Source organism: Narcine bancroftii, chromosome 1 (genome assembly GCF_036971445.1).
Source record: "Narcine bancroftii isolate sNarBan1 chromosome 1, sNarBan1.hap1, whole genome shotgun sequence".
NCBI lineage: Eukaryota > Metazoa > Chordata > Chondrichthyes > Torpediniformes > Narcinidae > Narcine > Narcine bancroftii.
Window position 1 is genome coordinate 104,485,237 of NC_091469.1, and position 22,453 is coordinate 104,507,689.

General features: G+C 46.1%; 1 protein-coding gene across 4 annotated transcripts in view; it reads right to left on the reverse strand.

The window, feature by feature from the left end:
• glipr2 (GLI pathogenesis-related 2) overlaps positions 1–22,453 on the reverse strand; it is a 157,348-nt gene that overhangs the window by 125,698 nt on the left and 9,197 nt on the right. The window contains exon 1 of one of the 4 annotated variants that reach the window (XM_069935587.1): positions 11,230–11,448. The exons of 1 other annotated variant lie outside the window; for it this stretch is intronic. The gene's annotated coding sequence lies outside the window, so the exon portion shown is untranslated. Of the gene's footprint in view, positions 1–11,193; positions 11,449–22,453 lie in introns of those variants that run through there. 2 more of the 4 variants (XM_069935596.1, XM_069935612.1) reach the window with 2 other exon arrangements.

Here is a 22,453-nt window from a genome sequence, read left to right on the forward strand (position 1 = left end):
ACACAGGAGAGTTCCTTCTGTCACACAGGAGAGTTCCTTCTGTCACACAGGAGAGCTCCTTAGGTCACACAGGAGAGCTCCTTAGGTCACACAGGAGAGCTGCTTAGGTCACACAGGAGAGCTCCTTATGTCACACAGGAGAGTTCCTTATGTCACACAGGAGAGCTCCTCATGTCACACAGGAGAGCTCCTCATGTCACACAGGAGAGCTCCTCATGTCACACAGGAGAGCTCCTCATGTCACACAGGAGAGCTCCTCATGTCACACAGGAGAGCTCCTCATGTCACACAGGAGAGCTCCTCATGTCACACAGGAGAGCTCCTCATGTCACACAGGAGAGAGAGCTCCTCATGTCACACAGGAGAGCTCCTCATGTCACACACGAGAGCTCCTCATGTCACACAGGAGAGCTCCTCATGTCACACACGAGAGCTCCTCATGTCACACACGAGAGCTCCTCATGTCACACACGAGAGCTCCTCATGTCACACACGCGAGCTCCTCATGTCACACAGGAGAGCTCCTCATGTCACACAGGAGAGCTCCTCATGTCACACTGGAGAGCTCCTTATGTCACACACGAGAGCTCCTCATGTCACACACGAGAGCTCCTCATGTCACACAGGAGAGCTCCTCATGTCACACAGGAGAGCTCCTCATGTCACACAGGAGAGATCCTCATGTCACACAGGAGAGTTCCTCATGTCACACAGGAGAGATCCACATGTCACACAGGAGAGCTCCTCATGTCACACAGGAGAGGTCCTCATGTCACACAGGTGAGCTCCTCATGTCACACAGGAGAGCTCCTCATGTCACACAGGAGAGCTCCCCATGTCACACAGGAGAGCTCCCCATGTCACACAGGAGAGCTCCCCATGTCACACAGGAGAGCTCCTCATGTCACACAGGTGAGCTCCTCATGTCACACAGGAGAGCTCCTCATGTCACACAGGAGAGCTCCTCATGTCACACAGGAGAGCTCCTCATGTCACACTTGAGAGCTCCTCATGTCACACAGGAGAGCTCCTCATGTCACACAGGTGAGCTCCTCATGTCACACAGGTGAGCTCCTCATGTCACACAGGAGAGCTCCTCATGTCACACAGGAGAGCTCCTCATGTCACACAGGAGAGCTCCTCATGTCACACAGGAGAGCTCCTCATGTCATCCAGGAGAGCTCCTCATGTCACACAGGAGAGCTCCTCATGTCACACAGGAGAGCTCCTCATGTCACACAGGAGAGCTCCTCAATTCACACAGGTGAGCTCCTCATGTCACACAGGTGAGCTCCTCATGTCACACAGGAGAGCTCCTCATGTCACACAGGAGAGCTCCTCATGTCACACAGGAGTGCTCCTCATGTCACACAGGAGAGCTCCTCATGTCACACAGGAGAGCTCCTCATGTCACACAGGAGAGCTCCTCATGTCACACAGGAGAGCTCCTCATGTCACACAGGAGAGCTCCTCATGTCACACAGGAGAGTTCCTCATGTCACACAGGAGAGCTCCTCATATTACACAGGAGAGTTCCTCTTGTCACACAGGAGAGCTCCTCATGTGACACAGGAGAGCGCCTCATGTGACACAGGAGAGCTCCTCATGTCAAACAGGAGAGCTCCTCATGTCACACAGGAGAGGTCCCCATGTCACACAGGAGAGCTCCCCATGTCACACAGGAGAGCTCCCCATGTCACACAGGAGAGCTCCTCATGTCACACAGGAGAGCTCCTCATGTCACACAGGAGAGCTCCTCATGTCACACAGGAGAGCTCCTCATATCACACAGGAGAGCTCCTCATGTCACACAGGAGAGCTCCTCATGTCACACAGGAGAGTTCCTCATCTCACACAGGAGAGCTCCTCATGTCAAACAGGAGAGCTCCTCATGTCACACAGGAGAGCTCCTCATGTCACACAGGAGAGCTCCTCATGTCACACAGGCGAGCTCCTCATGTCACACAGGAGAGTTCCTCAGGTCACACAGGAGAGTTCCTTATGTCACACAGGAGAGCTCCTCATGTCACACAGGAGAGCTCCTCATGTCACACAGGAGAGCTCCTCATGTCACACAGGAGAGCTCCTCATGTCACACAGGAGAGCTCCTCATGTCACACAGGAGAGCTCCTCATGTCACACACGAGAGCTCCTCATGTCACACACGAGAGCTCCTCATGTCACACAGGAGAGCTCCTCATGTCACACAGGAGACCTCCTCATGTCACACAGGAGAGCTCCTCATGTCACACAGGAGAGTTCCTCATGTCACACAGGAGAGATCCACATGTCACACAGGAGAGCTCCTCATGTCACACAGGAGAGCTCCTCATGTCACACAGGTGAGCTCCTCATGTCACACAGGAGAGCTCCTCATGTCACACAGGAGAGCTCCCCATGTCACACAGGAGAGTTCCCCATGTCACACAGGAGAGCTCCCCATGTCACACAGGAGAGCTCCTCATGTCACACAGGTGAGCTCCTCATGTCACACAGGAGAGCTCCTCATGTCACACAGGAGAGCTCCTCATGTCACACTTGAGAGCTCCTCATGTCACACAGGAGAGCTCCTCATGTCACACAGGTGAGCTCCTCATGTCACACAGGAGTGCTCCTCATGTCACACAGGAGAGCTCCTCATGTCACACAGGAGAGCTCCTCATGTCACACAGGAGAGCTCCTCATGTCACACAGGAGAGCTCCTCATGTCACACAGGAGAGCTCCTCATGTCACACAGGAGAGCTCCTCATATTACACAGGAGAGCTCCTCATGTCACACAGGAGAGCTCCTCATGTCACACAGGAGAGCTCCTCATGTCACACAGGAGAGTTCCTGATGTCACACAGGAGAGTTCCTTCTGTCACACAGGAGAGTTCCTTCTGTCACACAGGAGAGCTCCTTAGGTCACACAGGAGAGCTCCTTAGGTCACACAGGAGAGCTGCTTAGGTCACACAGGAGAGCTCCTTATGTCACACAGGAGAGTTCCTTATGTCACACAGGAGAGCTCCTCATGTCACACAGGAGAGCTCCTCATGTCACACAGGAGAGCTCCTCATGTCACACAGGAGAGCTCCTCATGTCACACAGGAGAGCTCCTCATGTCACACAGGAGAGCTCCTCATGTCACACAGGAGAGCTCCTCATGTCACACAGGAGAGCTCCTCATGTCACACAGGAGAGAGAGCTCCTCATGTCACACAGGAGAGCTCCTCATGTCACACACGAGAGCTCCTCATGTCACACAGGAGAGCTCCTCATGTCACACACGAGAGCTCCTCATGTCACACACGAGAGCTCCTCATGTCACACACGAGAGCTCCTCATGTCACACACGCGAGCTCCTCATGTCACACAGGAGAGCTCCTCATGTCACACAGGAGAGCTCCTCATGTCACACTGGAGAGCTCCTTATGTCACACACGAGAGCTCCTCATGTCACACACGAGAGCTCCTCATGTCACACAGGAGAGCTCCTCATGTCACACAGGAGAGCTCCTCATGTCACACAGGAGAGATCCTCATGTCACACAGGAGAGTTCCTCATGTCACACAGGAGAGATCCACATGTCACACAGGAGAGCTCCTCATGTCACACAGGAGAGGTCCTCATGTCACACAGGTGAGCTCCTCATGTCACACAGGAGAGCTCCTCATGTCACACAGGAGAGCTCCCCATGTCACACAGGAGAGCTCCCCATGTCACACAGGAGAGCTCCCCATGTCACACAGGAGAGCTCCTCATGTCACACAGGTGAGCTCCTCATGTCACACAGGAGAGCTCCTCATGTCACACAGGAGAGCTCCTCATGTCACACAGGAGAGCTCCTCATGTCACACTTGAGAGCTCCTCATGTCACACAGGAGAGCTCCTCATGTCACACAGGTGAGCTCCTCATGTCACACAGGTGAGCTCCTCATGTCACACAGGAGAGCTCCTCATGTCACACAGGAGAGCTCCTCATGTCACACAGGAGAGCTCCTCATGTCACACAGGAGAGCTCCTCATGTCATCCAGGAGAGCTCCTCATGTCACACAGGAGAGCTCCTCATGTCACACAGGAGAGCTCCTCATGTCACACAGGAGAGCTCCTCAATTCACACAGGTGAGCTCCTCATGTCACACAGGTGAGCTCCTCATGTCACACAGGAGAGCTCCTCATGTCACACAGGAGAGCTCCTCATGTCACACAGGAGTGCTCCTCATGTCACACAGGAGAGCTCCTCATGTCACACAGGAGAGCTCCTCATGTCACACAGGAGAGCTCCTCATGTCACACAGGAGAGCTCCTCATGTCACACAGGAGAGCTCCTCATGTCACACAGGAGAGTTCCTCATGTCACACAGGAGAGCTCCTCATGTCACACAGGAGAGTTCCTTCTGTCACACAGGAGAGCTCCTTAGGTCACACAGGAGAGCTCCTTAGGTCACACAGGAGAGTTCCTTATGTCACACAGGAGAGCTCCTAATGTCACACAGGAGAGCTCCTCATGTCACACAGGAGAGCTCCTCATGTCACACAGGAGAGCTCCTCATGTCACACAGGAGAGCTCCTCATGTCACACAGGAGAGCTCCTCATGTCACACAGGAGAGCTCCTCATGTCACACAGGAGAGCTCCTCATGTCACACAGGAGAGCTCCTCATGTCACACAGGAGAGCTCCTCATGTCACACAGGAGAGCTCCTCATGTCACACAGGAGAGCTCCTCATGTCACACACGAGAGCTCCTCATGTCACACACGAGAGCTCCTCATGTCACACACGAGAGCTCCTCATGTCACACACGAGAGCTCCTCATGTCACACACGAGAGCTCCTCATGTCACACACGCGAGCTCCTCATGTCACACAGGAGAGCTCCTCATGTCACACAGGAGAGCTCCTCATGTCACACTGGAGAGCTCCTTATGTCACACAGGAGAGCTCCTTATGTCACACAGGAGAGTTCCTTTCCCCCCCACATCTTCATTTCCCAACATTCACCCTCCTTTCCACGGCAGCTCTTTATACTTCCGTGGTGTGGCTGTTTGTAAGAGCTGACTGCTTCCCATTCATCACAGGCAATTGCTGTTGCAAACTGCACAGATCAAGTTTTATCTTGTGATTCAAGATGAAAACCACACACTTATTTTTATCAGTTTTATGAAAAACGATTTCCTGTGCTCATTTGTGGTCATTAGATCAAGCACTGTTCCTACACCCAAGTACCATTTTTTGCAGATCAAACATGGGTGCAAACAAAATGAGTCATAAAACATGAGCACTTAAAATTCTTGTTGTCTAGCAAATGGAAGTAGTCAGATTTTTGTAAGGGAAGATCTCCATTCTTTTTGCCCTATCCTTATTTCACCATCTCTTCTTCCTGGACTGGGGATCAATACTTTATCAAATATCTGGGAATTTGGGAGCACTGTGGCCTCTGGAAATCAGGACCAGTAGGCTTCTCACATTGTACAAACATATCAAGTGCAGAGTTCTACAGTGAGATCAGTTGGTGCAGAGCAAGAGAAGCATAATTTTGCTCTTCTGGGTTTCATCCAGGAGCCTGATAATGGCATCAAGGAAACTGCCTTTGTATCTGATGCTGTGTGGTCCCATACTTGTGAATCTTCTTCTTCCTGACTGGGAGGGAGCGAGGTGGTGATGAAGACAGCGCAGCTGTAGTGAGGTGAGTCTTTTAATGTGTTGGCTGCTTTTCCAAAGCTGAAGGAATTATCGATGGAGTCAGTGGAGATGTTAGAGGGAGAGTGGTGGGGAGGTGGGAATCTGTGAGATGGTCTGAGACATGTTCACACTCCTCTGCAGATTCTTTTGGTCTGGATGGAGCAGTTCCCGTACCACACAGTGAAGCAGCCTGACAGGATGTTTTTAATAGTGCACCCACTGAGGTTGTTTAGGGATGCTGGGGACATGCTGAATTTCCTCCAGCTTCTGAGGAAGAAGAAGCATTTGCATTGACGTAGGTGGACCAGAACCAGTCACTAGAGATGCTTACCGAGAAACCTAAAGCTATCTACTATCTCCACCTCCTCACTGATGATGCAGACTGGGAAGTGAACTCTGCCCCTTCCTCTGGAAATCTCTAACCAGCTTCTTGGTCAGACTGACATTGAGGGAGAGGTTGATGTCCTGGCATCAAACTATAAATATCTCTCTTCTATCCTCCACTTAAAAGTAAATAGTGAGAGTTAAGGGCCAAGTCAATTTGTAAGGGTGAAAGGTAAGTTCATAGAACCCTAAATATGAAGAGAGATCAAAGTTGGATTTAAAGAGAGGAAGCACATGACAGGTAAGAAAGTGTAGGGGGTATTCTGTAAGAAATTAGAAGAGCAAAGAGTGGCTATGGAATATCACTGGGAACAAGATTAAGGAAAATTCCATGACATTTTATCAGCGTTAATGGTTAGAGGGTAACCAGGGGAATAGTAGGATCCATTAAAGACCAAAATAGTGGAGACACTGGGGAGGAGAATGGTGAAATTCTCGAACGTACTGTACTTTATCCACTGAGTCATTTTATTGGATGATTTGGTGGATTAAGGATGGATATATGATGAGATGTATCCCAGTCTGCTTAAGGAGGAGATTGCTGTGGCTCTGGCAGGGAGGTGCAAGATTACTGGAGAAGATCAAATGTGGGAATTTTATTCAAGCAGATCAGCAAAGATGAGACACTGAGTCTAACATCAGTGGTAAGGAAGTTACTGGAGAACATCTGCAAAACAAGATTGATCTGCATCTGGAAAGGCAGGGACTAATTACAGAGAGGCTTGTTCAGAGGGTAGGTTCACTTTGACCAATTTGACTGAAGGTTTTGAAGATGTCATAAAATGTATTGCAGAGCTCAGCATGGCTGATCTATTCTGCACTTGAGTTCAGTAAGGGCTAGGAAAAGCCCCCTCATTGGATATTTGTTCAAAATTTTAGTTCACAGGGTTCGAGACAATGGCGATTTGGATCCAAAATTGGCTTGGTAATAGGAGGCAGAGGGCGATTGTGGAAGGTAATTTTTGTGATTGGAAGGCTGTGACCAGTGGCAAACCACAGGGATTAATACTGGGACCCATACTGTTTGTTATATACATTACCAATTTGAACCTGGATACCAGAGGTATGATTGGTTGGCTTGTGGATGACATAAAAATATGTGGTGTTGATGGCGAGGAGATCTTGGTCAAAGAAAATGATTTTGATCAGTAATCAGTATTATGGGCAGGTGGAATTTAATCCTGATAAATATGAGATGATGCAATTTGGGAGGATTAGTAAGGATACAGTAAGGGAGAGATACAGCACAAGGTGACTCCATGTTGATCATTTACATTACCCACTTTTAGTTTACTCCCCACATTTCTCATCTGTCCCCAGATTATTCTACTCACAGAAACTGGGGGAAATTCATCGTTCAAGTTTATTATCATCTGATTATACAAGTCTCTTCTCTTTGGCTTGGCTTCGCGGACGAAGATTTATGGAGGGGGTAAAAAGTCCACGTCAGCTGCAGGCTCGTTTGTGGCTGACAAGTCCGATGCAGGACAGGCAGACACGGTTGCAGCGGTTGCAGGGGAAAATTGGTTGGTTGGGGTTGGGTGTTGGGTTTTTCCTCCTTTGCCTTTTGTCAGTGAGGTGTCTTTTGTCAGTACAACCTGATAAAACAGCGTTCTCCTGTCCTTGTTGCAAAAAACACACAATACACATAAAGACATGACACACATGCAGACAAATGATGCACATGTAATTTGTAAAACCTGTAACCTGGAATTCAAGCAACTGGCAAAATAATTGTGAAAAATAAGTAGGTAAAAAATATGAAATTTTAAAATTGACACCCCCAGCCATCAGTTTGCATATCCACTTATCCACATGAAGTACGAGCCCTAAATCACGAAAATCTGCATACACTGTGGTTGAAGTAAAAACACAAAAAGCTGGAGAAACTCAGCAGGTGAAACAGTGCCCTTTATGTAGCAAAGGCAGAGATACATCATTGACGTTTCGGGCTTGAGGCCTTCATCAAGGTATGAGAAAATGCCTGTAGGTGTCCGAACAAAAGAGTGGGTGGGGGGTGGAAAAGGCAGGAGATGATAGGTGGAGAAGGGGATGGAATCCTTGCAGGGTTCAAGGTGTGAGGAATTGTAGACCAGGTAGCTTTGGGAGTTGGAGGGTTCACTAGCACTATTTCATTCTATAACAGGAATCGTTAGATTTGCTCGAAGAGTCTTTTAGGAGGATTCACGTGTCTTGACGATCTCCTGATTGATTCTCCTTGAATCTGAGTTGTTGCCTCAGACGATGTCTTCTCAGATGTATATTCAGGTTGTTCAACAGTATCCGTCTTTCCATCTACTGTGGCTGGTCCTACTTGAAGATCTCGACGATTTCTTCGCAGAACAGCACCTTCATCTGTCTGAATTAACTTGCTGAAAAACTTTGCATTTACAAACTGTGACATGATTTCTTCACGTGTCAGAAGCTTAAAGTGTTATCTCTTTATCTCTTTAAAGTGTTATCTCTTTATTACTCTGTTTAGATCCAGGCAAATTCTAAGCTTTCCATTCTTTTTGTCCATAACGACGAGAAGGCATGCACGCAGTGCCAAACAACTAAGGTACAGCAGCACACCAAAATCCCTGCAGAATGAAGGATCAACCACATCCATGTGGACATAGTAGGACCCTTGCAGGATTTCTGCTATCTGTTCATGATGGTTGACCACTTCACCAGGTGGCCAGAAGCAGTCCCACTGGCAGACACATCCACGACCTCATGTGCCAGGGCCCTCATCTCATCCTGGGTGGCACAATTTAGGTTATTATCCCACATCATATCCGACAGAGGGGCCCAGTTCACCTCCAGTCTGTGGTCTGACCTCACCAGCCTTTATGGTTCCCAGTTGTACCATACAACAGCTTACCACCCACAGTCCAATGAGTTAGTGGAACGCTTCCAAAGGCACCTCAAATCCATGCTCATGACCAGACTCCAAGGACTCAATATGGATGCTGTTGGGCATCCACACGGACCCCAACACCTCTTCGGCTGAAATTGTCTATGGAGCTCCACTGGTGGTCCTGGGAGAATTTGTACCATCACCAGGTGGACAGCAGGACAACTCTGCAGTGTTCTTCAGCAAGCTAAGGGAAAGAGTCGGCAACCTGGCCCCCACTTTACCTTCCAGGCTCGGACACGTGAGAACCAATGTACACAGAGACCTGTAGGACTGTGAATATGTTTTCAATTGCAGGGGTCCACATCGTCCACCACTTCAGATGGTCCATTCTGGGTGATCTGCAACAACGGGACCACTTTCGAGCTGGAGGTTGGAGTCAAGATGGAGTCTTCACCACAGACAAACTGAAGCCAGCACACCTGGACCCGACGGGCAGTGGCCCCAACAAGTGAACTGGGAGGTGAACAACAAGGCCAGCTTCAAGGCCAGCCACCTCAAAATGGCGTTGGCCTTGCGGCGCAGTCAACAGACAGGGACAGCGTGCGGGGAAGAAGGGATTGCTATGCATGAAAATACCTACGTGTGGGAAACCTGCATTTGTTATGCATGTTGTGACATCAGCCAAAGGGGGCCACGGCGGGAACAGTGCCAGTATATAAGTCGGGCCTGAGCCCTAATAAATCTCAGAGCTTAACCTGACTATACTACTTGTGTGTATGTCTTCTTTCGAGTAGTGGGAGGCTACAACATAACAATAAATAACATAATAAACTTGTAGATAAACGGTTGAGAAAATCTCTGGGGTCTCCCTTTTCTTGATTGACAACATTTACCAGAAGCATTTTTTAAATAGGGCTCAAAGACTCATTGAGCCCCCCTACCATCGAGCTCACAGTATCTTGGAAGGAGATGCATCAAAATCAGGACTGCCCAGCTGGGAAATGGCTTCATCCCGCAGGCTGTTAGATTGCTGAATGGTATGGTGTGACCTTGGGTCTCTTAAATATGAAATGTAAATTATTCAGAATATTTTATATTATATTTTTATGTAAATGTGTGATTATTATGTGCTGTGTATTGTGCGCGCGCGCGTGTGTGTGTGTGTGTGTGTGTGTGTGTGTGTGTGTGTGTGTGCGCGCACGCATCATGGTCTGGAGAAACACTGTTTCATTCAGTGCTCTATGTACAGTCATATGATAAGGAACCTGAACTTTGTAAAACATTGGTGAGGCCACAACTGGAGCACTTTGCCCAGTTATGGTTGCAGTGCTGAGGAATGGTATGATTGCACTGCAAAGGGAGCAGAGGAAATTTGCCAGGATGATGTGCTTCAGTTATGTGGAATGACTGGAATAGAGGAGTTTGCTTTCCTTGGATCAGGCTCTGGAGGGTCCAGATTAGGGTAATCAAAATTCTTTCTTTAAAAATTTATTTACAACATGGTAGAAGCCAAATCAGGCCATTGATACCCGTGCCACTCAAATTAACCTACAACCCCTGTATGCTTTGGGTGGTGGGAGGAAGCCGGAGCACCCAAAAGTAACCCACACAGATACAGAGCGAACATGCAAACTCATTACATACAGTGCCAGATTTGAACCCGGGTCACTGGTGCTGTAATAGGGCATAGAGGATATAGAAAATATTTACTTAGCAGAGGGCAAAATACACACACACATTTCAGAAGTATATTTTGAGCATTAGAATTACTAAGGCATGGAAGGGTAGAGGATAATGGGATTAGTCCTGATAGGTACTCAGTAGTCAGCATGGATTTAGTGGCCAAAAGTCTTGTTTCTATTCTCTTTAACTCCTCAACACAATTGGAAGAAACAAAATCTGAAAACTGATACTCTGTGATCAGATCAATAATTTCTTCTCCAATCCCCAACCAGTTGGGTCCGTGTCTCAGTCTGAGATTGGTGCAGCTGGAACATAATGACTGAATGGTCGACAGCATAATCATTGCATGGGGTAGAGTTACTGCTTCGAAGGAAAACCCATCTGGTCTTAAGCCCTTTACGGCTCTCGATTTACTGTAGATTCAAATTCCTTGGGCAGCCCCATTACAGGATATTTCCTCTCCATTCCAAAGTTAACCAAATCAATTTCTTAATCCTAGCTGATCTTTGAATTGAAGGGACCTCAACTTAGAACAGGCACTAAGATGTGGCGTACAGAAAGACTGGCATGCCTTTTACTGACCTTAAGTCAATGTAAAGTACAAGTTAGGTGACTTACCGGGAGGTGCAGGTCTTGGATATTGTGCATACTTACTTTGATACGGTGTAGTTGCGTGAAAGAACTCAGATCTGAATTATTGCAGTGCACACAGAAGCCACCATTTACTCATCTGACAGGTTTTCAAAGGGGAAATGAAACACCAAAAAAAATTGTAGGGAGGATCTAACTAAAGGCTGGTTGAGGCAAGAAGTGCAAAAAAGTAGAATTTCTCAACCCACTTTAACCACAGAAAATTAAACTCTAGTTGGCCAGGTACCAACTATGTTTGTGACAAAGGCAAAAATGTAGTTACACAACTTAATAGCCGTATTAAACTAAACCTCTGCTACTTGCAAATGATCCCTTCGTTCCCTGAATCGTCATGAGAAGCTTCTTATACTATGCTTGGCAGCCTGTTCCAGGCAGTTACCTCTCTTTGTAAAAAAAAACTACCTCTGCATTCCTTTAAACTCTCCCCCTTTCACTTTAAATGCATGACCTTTAGTATTTGACATTTTACCCTGGGAAAAAAAGATTTTTCCTGTCCACACTAACTAAGTTTTTTATAATTTTATGAACTTGTCAGATGTCTCTTCCATCACTGAAGAGAAAATATGTGTCCAACCTTTTGTTACAGCCCACACACTATATAATTCAGGCAGCATCCTGATAAATGGCTTATGAAACTTTTCAAAGCCTTCACAGCCTTCCTGTATTGGGGTGACCAGAATTACACACAATACTTCAGATGTCGCCTCACCAAAGTTTCATAGAGTTGCAACGTAACTTCCTCATTCTTGTTCTCAATGCCTCTTTGCTATAGAACACAGAACACTACAGCACAGTACAGGACCTTTGGCCCTCGATCTTGTGCCGACCCATATGTCCCTAAAAAGTACTAAACCCACCCTATCTTGTAACCCTCTATTTTTCCTTCATCCATGTGCCTAAGAGGCTCTTAAATGCCCCCAATGTTTTATCCCTGGTAAGGCATTCCAGGCACTCAGAACTCTCCGTGTAAAAAACGTATCCCCAATGTCTCCCCTAAACTTCCATTCCCTAAATTTGTGCATATGTCCTCTGGTGTTTGCTATTCCTGTCCTGGGAAACAGGTGCTGGCTGTCCACTCTATCTATGCCTCTCATAATCTTGTAGACTTTTATTAACTCTCCTCTCATCCTTCTAAGCTCCAAAGAGAAATGTCCCAGCTCTGCCAACCTTGCCTCATAAAACTTGTTTTTCAATCCAGGTAACATCCTGGGAAGTCTCCTCTGCACCCTCTCCATGGCTTCCCCATACTTCCTATAATGAGGTGACCAGAACTGAACACAATATTCCAAGTGTGGTCTCACCAGAAGTTTGTAGAGTTGCAACATGACCCCTCTATCCTCTATTAATGAAGCTCAGCATCCCATAGAGCTTCTTAGCTATCCTATCAACCTGTGTGGTGACCTTGAGGGATGTATAGGTTTGGACCCCAGATCCCTCTGTTCATCAATGCTCTGAAGTAACCAACCATTAACCTTGTACTCAGCCTTCTGGGTTGACCTTCCAAAATTCATCACCTCACACTTATTTAGATTGAACTCCATCTGCCACTTTTCTGCCCAACTCTGCATCCTGTCTATATCCTCTTGTAACCTTCGACAATCTTCAGCTCTATCCACAACTCCTCTAACCTTCATATCATCCACAAACTTACTGACCCATCCTTCTGCCTCTTTATCAAGATCATTTATAAAAATCACAAAGAGCAGGGGTCCTAGAGAACAGATCCTTGCAGCCCTCCACTAGTCACTGACCTCCAGGTAGAATACTTTCCTTCCACTACTACTCTCTGCTTTCTTCCTGCAAGGCAATATTTTTTATCCACCCAGCCAAGGTTCCACTGGCCCCATTCATCATGACTTTCTGGATGCATCTCTCATGGGGAACCTTGTCAAAAGCTTTGCTAAAATCCTTGTAGACCATATATACCACCCTATTCTCATCAATTTCTTTTGAGGCTTCCTCAAAAAACTAATTTAGGCTGGTGAGGCACGACCTTCCCTTCACAAAGCCATGCTGACTATTCTTGAGTACATTGTACTTCTCCAAATGCTGATAGATATTCATAGGTCCTATCCTCTGCAATAGTTTGACTCACTTCCTATAGCAGCCTGGGGTACATCACGACTGGCCCTGGAGACTTTCAGTCTTGATGTTTTCTAAGAAGATCCAACTTCCTCTTCCTTAATCTCCACATTGTCCAGTACACGGTCCTGTTCATTTTCAACCTCACCTTGATCAAGGTGCTTTTCTTTTGTGAATACTGAAGCAAAGTATTAATTTAGAACCTCCCCAACCTCCTCTGCCTCCAGGCACATTTTGCCTCCTTTATCCTTGAGTGGCCACCTTCATTCTTGTTATCCTTCTATTCTTCACATATGCATAGAACACCTTAGGGTTCTCCTTAATCCTACATGCCAAAGCCTTCTTATGCCCCCTTCAATCTCTCTTCTAAGTCCTTTCTTAAGCTCCTTCCTAGCAACCATATGTTTCTCATGAACCCTTCCTGTTTCCTGCTTCCTATATCTAATGTATGCTTCCTTCTTCCTCTTGACTTGATGCCTGACTTGTTTCATCAGCCATGCTTCCCTTTTCCGACCATCTTTTTCTTGTCCCAGTGGGACAAACCTATCCAGGACCTAAATTTCATTCTAAATTTCCAGAAATTGGAGAACTTAGAACTGGAAAAATTAGTCCTACAGGAACCTATTTTGACTTTACCTGGAGTAAATTACAATAATAATTGTTTATAATCACAAAATTAACATCAGGTTGCAGTCAATCCTCAGCATTTTTGCTAAATGGCTATCTACCAGTGGTACTCACGTCCAGAGTGATGAAGTGTTTTGAAAGGCTGATATTGAATCATTTCAGCTTCTGTCTGAGCGACAACATGGATCTGTTCCAATTTGCCTATCATAGCAAAGGTCTACGACAGATACCATCTCACTGGATCTACACAAAGCCCTGTAACACTTGGACAGCAAAGATATATACATCAGGATGCTCTTTATCAACTACAGTTCAGCATTTAACACCATATTTCCCCTCAAAACTGATCAGCAAACTCCTGGGAGTCCTGGGACTCATCACCCCATTGTGTAATTGGATCCTGGATTTCCTCACCACAATCAGTGAGGATTAGTAAGAACATCTCCTCCACAATCTCCATCAGTACTGATGCATCACAGGGCTGCTTTCTTAACCCCCCTGCTCTATTCACTTTACACCAATGACTGTGGCTTGGAACGACAATAACTACCATCTACAAATTCACTGACGATACCAAGGTAATGGGTTGCTTAAAAAGGGCCATTGAGTCAGGATTCACGAGGAAGAATGAAAAATTGGTTGAATGGTGCATCAACAACCTCACACTGAATGTCACCAAAAACAAGGAGCTGATTGTCGACTTCAGGAAGAGAAAGCCAGAGATGTACGATCCAGTGATCATTGGGGGATCAGAGGTGGAGAGGGGGAGCAAATTTAAGTTCTTGAGAGTCAATATCTCAGAGGGTCTTTCTTGGAGGTTTGGTATGACATTGGAAACCCTGGCAAATTTCTAGGTGTGGTGGAAAGTGTGCTGACCTGCTATTTCATGGTCTGGTATGGTAACACCAGAGCAGCGTGATTCAAACTACAGGGGAATCACGCTGCTCTCCATTGCAGGCAAAATCTTCGCTAGGATTCTCCTAAATAGAATAATACCTAGTGTCGCCGAGAATATTCTCCCAGAATCACAGTGCGGCTTTCGTGCAAACAGAGGAACTACTGACATGGTCTTTGCCCTCAGACAGCTCCAAGAAAAGTGCAGAGAACAAAACAAAGGACTCTACATCACCTTTGTTGACCTCACAAAAGCCTTTGACACCGTGAGCAGGAAAGGGCTTTGGCAAATACTAGAGCGCATCGGATGCCCCCCAAAGTTCCTCAACATGATTATCCAACTGCACGAAAACCAACAAGGTCGGGTCAGATACAGCAATGAGCTCTCTGAACCCTTCTCCATTAACAATGGCGTGAAGCAAGGCTGTGTTCTCGCACCAACCCTCTTTTCAATCTTCTTCAGCATGATGCTGAACCAAGCCATGAAAGACCTCAACAATGAAGACGCTGTTTACATCCGGTACCGCACGGATGGCAGTCTCTTCAATCTGAGGCGCCTGCAAGCTCACACCAAGACACAAGAGAAACTTGTCCGTGAACTACTCTTTGCAGACGATGCCGCTTTAGTTGCCCATTCAGAGCCAGCTCTTCAGCGCTTGACGTCCTGTTTTGTGGAAATTGCCAAAATGTTTGGCCTGGAAGTCAGCCTGAAGAAAACTGAGGTCCTCCATCAGCCAGCTCCCCACCATGACTACCAGCCCCCCCACATCTCCATCGGGCACACAAAACTCAAAACGGTCAACCAGTTTACCTATCTCGGCTGCACCATTTCATCAGATGCAAGGATCGACAACGAGATAGACAACAGACTCGCCAAGGCAAATAGCGCCTTTGGAAGACTACACAAAAGAGTCTGAAAAAACAACCAACTGAAAAACCTCAGAAAGATAAGCGTATACAGAGCCGTTGTCATACCCACACTCCTGTTCGGCTCCGAATCATGGGTCCTCTACCGGCATCACCTACGGCTCCTAGAACTCTTCTACCAGCGTTGTCTCCGCTCCATCCTCAACATTCATTGGAGCGCTTTCATCCCTAACGTCGAGTACTCGAGATGGCAGAGGCCGACAGCATCGAGTCCACACTGCTGAAGATCCAGCTGTGCTGGGTGGGTCACGTCTCCAGAATGGAGGACCCAAGATTGTGTTATATGGCGAGCTCTCCACTGGCCACCGTGACAGAGGTGCACCAAAGAAAAGGTACAAGGACTGCCTAAAGAAATCTCTTGGTGCCTGCCACATTGACCACCGCCAGTGGGCTGATATCGCCTCAAACCGTGCATCTTGGCGCTTCACAGTTTGGCGGGCAGCAACCTCCTTTGAAGAAGACCGCAGAGCCCACCTCACTGACAAAAGGCAAAGGAGGAAAAACCCAACACCCAACCCCAACCAACCAATTTTCCCCTGCAACCGCTGCAACCGTGTCTGCCTGTCCCGCATCGGACTTGTCAGCCACCAACGAGCCTGCAGCTGACGTGGACATTTACCCCCTCCATAAATCTTTGTCCGCGAAGCCAAGCTAAAGAAATGGTAACACCAATACTCCTGTGTAGCCTGTGTAATGGTGGTGGACTCAGCCTAAAATATCACTGATAATACCCTCCCCATCATCAAGAACATCTACAGGGATGGCTGCCATCAGAGAGCAGAAGCAATTATCAAGGATCCACACCACCCAGCACATGCTCTATTCTCACTGCAACCATCAGGATAGAGGCATAGGTGCCACAAGACTCACATCATCAGGTTCACGAACAGTTGCTACCCCTCCAACACAAGAAACTATTATGTTCAAACCAGGCTTAAAATTAAAAATGCTTGGGAACAGGATTTAAATTTGACTATATTGGATGTGGATTGGAATACAATTCTTAGGTTGGTTAATAGCTCTTCATTATGTGCTCTTCATTGTCTATTACAATTTAAAGTGGTACACAGAGAACACACATCTAAAGCTAAATCATCTCATTTCTATTCAAATATGAGTTCTTACTGTGACAAGTGTAAGAGCGGAGAAGCATCAGTAATTCATATGTTCTGGACTTGTCCTAGTCGATAAAAATACTGGAGAGATGTTTTTCATAATTGGTTAAATTTTTTTTACAAAGATTTAATACCAAATCCTTTGGTGGTCTTCTTCAGCATGATTCTTCTCTGTCTCTGGCTCAGAGTCATGCTACCTTTTTTGGCGAGGAGAGCGATTTTACTTAAATGGAAGGATGCTGCCCCACATAATCAGTGGTTGTTTAAATATGGAAAAGATCTGTTGTTCAATTAATAATTCAGATACAAGGTTTTAGACATTATGGGGGTTATTTATGGCTCACTATCTTACTTTATAATTTCATCTTATGGTAATTAAATTGTCTGACTCATATCTTTCCATGCTTTTTTTCTTTACCCTTGTTTTTCTTTTAATATTAATCACATATAGTGCCTGGCAATGATGTTAGGCGGGGGTTTGAGTCTTTCTCCTTCTTTTCTTCTTTTCCTCTTTTTATTATTATTTTTTACTCTTCTCCTCCTCTATTATTAGTACTTTTTTATAGATATAGTATCTGGAATATGCATTATGGATATGATTTACAACTGAAGTTTGTTTTTGTTAAATTGAATATTTTATTAATTCTATATAATTATCCATATCATTTTATTGAATTATATTATCTATTTATGTTCTATATTAAAATTAATAAAAATATTTTAAAAAGACTCCTCAACAACAGACTCAATCGGGGACTCAATTAAGGACTTGTACTTTTGCACTCTCTCTGTATCACACAGTTTGTTTACATTTCTTTATTTGTTTACATGTGAACGTTGTGTACAGTTTTTTTCCACTACCATGAAATGGTAATTCTGCCTTGTCTATAGGAAAGAGAATGTTAGGGTTGAATGCGATGTTATGTATGCACTCTGTCAATAAATCTGAATCATTTACCCTCTGTTGGACATTTTCAGTCACACCCTGCTCATTTCCAAAGGAAGGAGCTGCTGCGTCACAGTCCTAGAGACCTGGTTCAATCCTGATCTCTAATGGTATCAGGATGGAGTTTGCGGCTTTTCCCTGTGACTGTTTGTGTTTACCCTGCGTGCACCAGTTTCCTCCTATGTCTAGGTGAATTGGCCACTGTAAATTGGCCCCAGAGATTTGGAGAATCTTGGAGTTTACAGGAACTCCAGGAGAATAAAATGGGCTAAGGTAGGATTTAAAATAATTTAAATTTAGACATACATCGGGGCCTTTTGGCCCACAAACCTGTGCTGTCCAAATACCCTGATTAACCTACAAATCCCATACACTTTGAAGGGTGTGAGTAAACTGGAGTGTCCGGAGGAAACCCATGCAGATATGGGGAGAACGTACATTATGGACAGTGCTGGATTTGCTGGGTTGCTGGCGCTGCATTAGCAATGTGCTAACCGTGACACGAAACCAAGCTGGATTAGTGCAAATGGGTGCTTGATGTAGACTCAAGTGACTGCAAATTCTTGAATCTGGAGAAAAAATGTGACGATAACCAGAATAAAGAGGGAAGGAAGAGGAGGTGAGGGGATGACTGATAGATCAGGAAGGGGTGAAGGAAGATAGACAGAAGGAACCAGGTTGGGATGGAGAGGGAGGGTGGAATTGAGGGTCAGAGGCAGGTAAATGATGAGTAACAGACAAAGAGAAAAAAAAGAAAAAAGAAAAAGGGAGCAGAGCATTTGTCTTGTCTTTGGTCTCACCAATGTAGAGGAGGCCGTGTCGAGAGCTCCGAATGAAGCAGAGAAGGTTGAAGGAGGTGCTCCTGAATCTTTGCCTCATCTAGAAGGGCTTTTTAGATCCCTGGGTTGATGGTGAGGGATGAGCTTTAGGAGCAGTTGCCCTCCCTGCAGCTCTGGGGGGGGGGGGGGGGAAATGCAACCTGTGTAAAACGTCGGTGAGACTGCAAGTAGAATAATGCTTGTAGTTCTGGTCGCTATACTACAGGAGAATCTAGTTAAGTTGGAGAAGGTGTAGAAAAGCTTCACCAGGTTGTGGGGACAGAAGCGCTTGAGTTAAAAGGAGGACGTGGATCGGCCGGGACTGTTTTTCTTGTAGTGTTAAAGGCATGATTGTTGAATTTTCCTGCTTTGTATCATGTCCCACCTCTATGTGGTTCAACCCCAACCAACCAATTTTCCCCTGCAACCGCTGCAACCGTGTCTGCCTGTCCCGCATCGGACTTGTCAGCCACAAACGAGCCTGCAGCTGACGTGGACATTTACCCCCTCCATAAATCTTCGTCCGCGAAGCCAAGCCAAAGAAGAAGAAGAAGAAGAAGATCTTCATTACCAGCTCCCTTGCTCACTTCTTTTCTCTAACCTTCCCTGCCCCACAGTGTTCTCTTTCTCTATTTGTCTCTCCCCTGCTCCCCCCATCTTCCGTTCAGTACCCTATCTCTTCTCAGCATTATATCATTTCTCTTTGGGTCTCCGGACCCAAAACCTTGACTTACTTTCTGTGGGTGCTGCCTAACCTGTTGAGCCTCCCCATCTTCTCTCCATTAATTCAGCAATTCCTAGACAATTGAATCGGAAATGGAGTCCAGCTGCTTTTGGTGAACAATGGGAAACAATTAGACATTAAACAGGAATGCCTGGCTCCAATTACATCTTCAACAGTAGAAGAGTTGTTCTACAACTGCAAACCAAAGGCCAGGCTGAAGGATTTCCAACCATCCTTAACCAGAGAAATACAAAAGAACAAGTAATTTAGTCACTGCTGGATGGACAACATTTTTTTGAGTTTTGCAACAGCGTCCTGCTGCGAAATTTTGACTGTTCACTTCTCTCCATGACCTACTGAGTACCCACAACTCTGCTCAGCTTGGTCAATATTCCAGGATTTACAGTTCTTGAGTTTCTGCTGTTTGTTCAGCCCCACATACCTAGACTATAAAACCACAATGCTGGAAAAAACCAAAGATAAAGATATATAACCTTGATGAAGGGCTCAAGCCTCGTGCCATGTGTGAGAGTAATAACCTAAGTCTCAGTGAGGACAAGATGAAAAGGATGACAATAAGTATACCATTTTGGAAACTGTTGATTGGTGGGGTGGGGGGGGGGGGGGTATGATCTACCAGGAACAAGTCATAGTGGTCACAATTCTGCAGAGTCTGGCCTTTCACCTCAGAAGGGAAGGGGGAGGGGGAGAAGACGAGAGTGAGAGTGATTGGAGATTGGGGATTCGCAAATTAGGCAAGGAGACAGGAAATTTTGTGAATGAGATTGAGGCTACTGGATGGTATGTTGCTCCCAGGTGCCAGGGCCAGGGACATCTCTGATCGAGTCCACAATATTCTCATGCAGGATGGTGAGCACCCAGCTGACTTGGTCCACATTGGTACACATAGGAGTAAGGATGAGGTCCTGAAGAGGGAATATAAGGAGTTAGGAAGGAAGCCAAAAAGCAGGTCCTCAAAGGTGGTAATTTTAGGATTTCTGCCTGTGTCATGCGTCAGTGAGGCTATGAATAGGAAGTTGTGGCAGATGAATATGTGGCCAATGAGTTGGTGCAGGGAGCAGGGGTTCAGATTTGTGGATCATTGGGATCTCTTCTGGGGAAGGTCTGACCTGTACAAAAAAGGATGGGTTGCACCTGAACTGGAAAGGGACCAATATCCTGCAGGCACATTTGCTAGATCTGTTGGGAAGGGTTTAAACTAGTTTGGTAGGGGAGTGGGAATCAGAATGTGAATGCAGAGATTAGGGCAGAAGGTGAAAAGCATGATGTTATATGGTGTGAGTTTACGAGAAAGGAGAGACAGGGGAGGAAGCAAAAATGTAGCTAGAGGGTTTGAAATGTGTTTATTTAAATCCAAATAGTATTAGGAATAAAAGAGATGAACTTGGAGCATGGATCAGTATGTGGGATTCTGATGTTGTGACTGAAGGACAGGATTGGCTGATGCAGGTACTGGGGTTTAGAGTTTTTAAAAAAGGAATAGGATGGGAGTTGGGTGGGGGTGGGGGGGGAAGAAGCATTACTGCTCAGGGATAGTATCATGACCAAAGAAAAGGAGTACGCTGCAGAAGGAGTATCTACTGAGAAGTCAGAAATAGGAAAGAATCAATCACTGCACTGGGAGTATCCTATAGGCCCCCAAATAGCCCACGGGACACTGAGGAAAAGATAAGTAGGCAGATTTTGGAATGGTGCAGAAATTACAGGATTGTTGTCATGGGAGACTTCAACTTCTCTAATGTTGATTGATACCTCCTGACTACAAGAGGGATGACTAGAGCCGAATTTGTCAATTGTGTCCAGTATGTGGAACAATCAATTAGCGGAGAGGCCACATTGGATCTAATTCTGGGTAATGACCCTGATCAGGTCGCTGACCTCTCAGTGGGGGAGCATTTCGTTGAGAGTGACCACAACTCCCTGAGCTTTAGCATAGCTCTGGACAAGGATAAAAGCAGACAAAATGGGAAAGTGTTCAATTGGGGAAGGGCTAATCGTGGATGAGGTAGAAACTAGCGAGAGTAAATTGGGAACAGATGTTCACAGGAAAAAGCAGAGATGAAATGTGGAGGATGTTTAGGGACCACGTGCGCCAGGTTCGTCCTGCTGAAACAGGGAAAAGAGTTTGACCAAACAGGTGAGGCAGCTGGTTAAGAGGAAGAAGGAAGCAGACATTAGATTTAGGAAGCAGGAAACAGGAAGGGCTCATGAGAAGTATATGGTAGTCAGAAAATAACTTAAGCAAGGACTGAGTAGAGCTCGAATGGGGCATGAGAAAACTTTGACAAGTAGGATTAAGGAGAACCCCAAAGCATTATGTGCATACGTGAAGAACAGAAGGATGATGAGAGTGAAGGTGGGGCCTCATAAGGATAAAGGAGGCAACATGTGCTTGGTATTCACCAGAGAAAAAGACCTGGATTAGGCTGAGGTCGGAATAGAACAGGCTTATGTGCTTTTCATATCCCTCGTGTCATGCCCATTCATTCCCATCTTTGTACATTATTACATTCTCTCTTGATTTACACCATTGCCACCCCTGCAGCACCTTGTTATTACTCCCCACTCTGTTGTTTGAAGTGACTGCCCCTTGGTCTCAGTCCTTCAATGCCTATATTTACAGCCACCTCATATCCTATTTTATTCGCAGCACATTCCTATCAACTATCTCTCAGATTCTATCACTTACTATAGTTCCCCCCTTTAAGAATGTTGTGGACATGACCTGAAACGTCTCAAACCATGGCACCTTGGAGACAATATATCAGCCAGGAGTCTTGATCCCGTCCTGTCTGTTCCTCTAACCAATGACTCTCCCAACACTATTGCTCTCCTCCCCCTTCCCTCCTGAGCCAGAGCTAGGCTCAGTCAGTTCTAGAGACCTGGCTGCTATCCCCTCCTGAGCCACAGAGCTAGGCTCAGTCAGTTCCAGAGACCTGGCTGCTATCGTAATACCTTAGATAGTTTTCAGTGGTAGAGGATGTGGGAAGATCAGGGTGGTGGGGGGTGGGGGTAGAAAGGCCAGATGAATATCAGGAAATATCTTTGATAGGTTGAGACCAAATGGTCAATG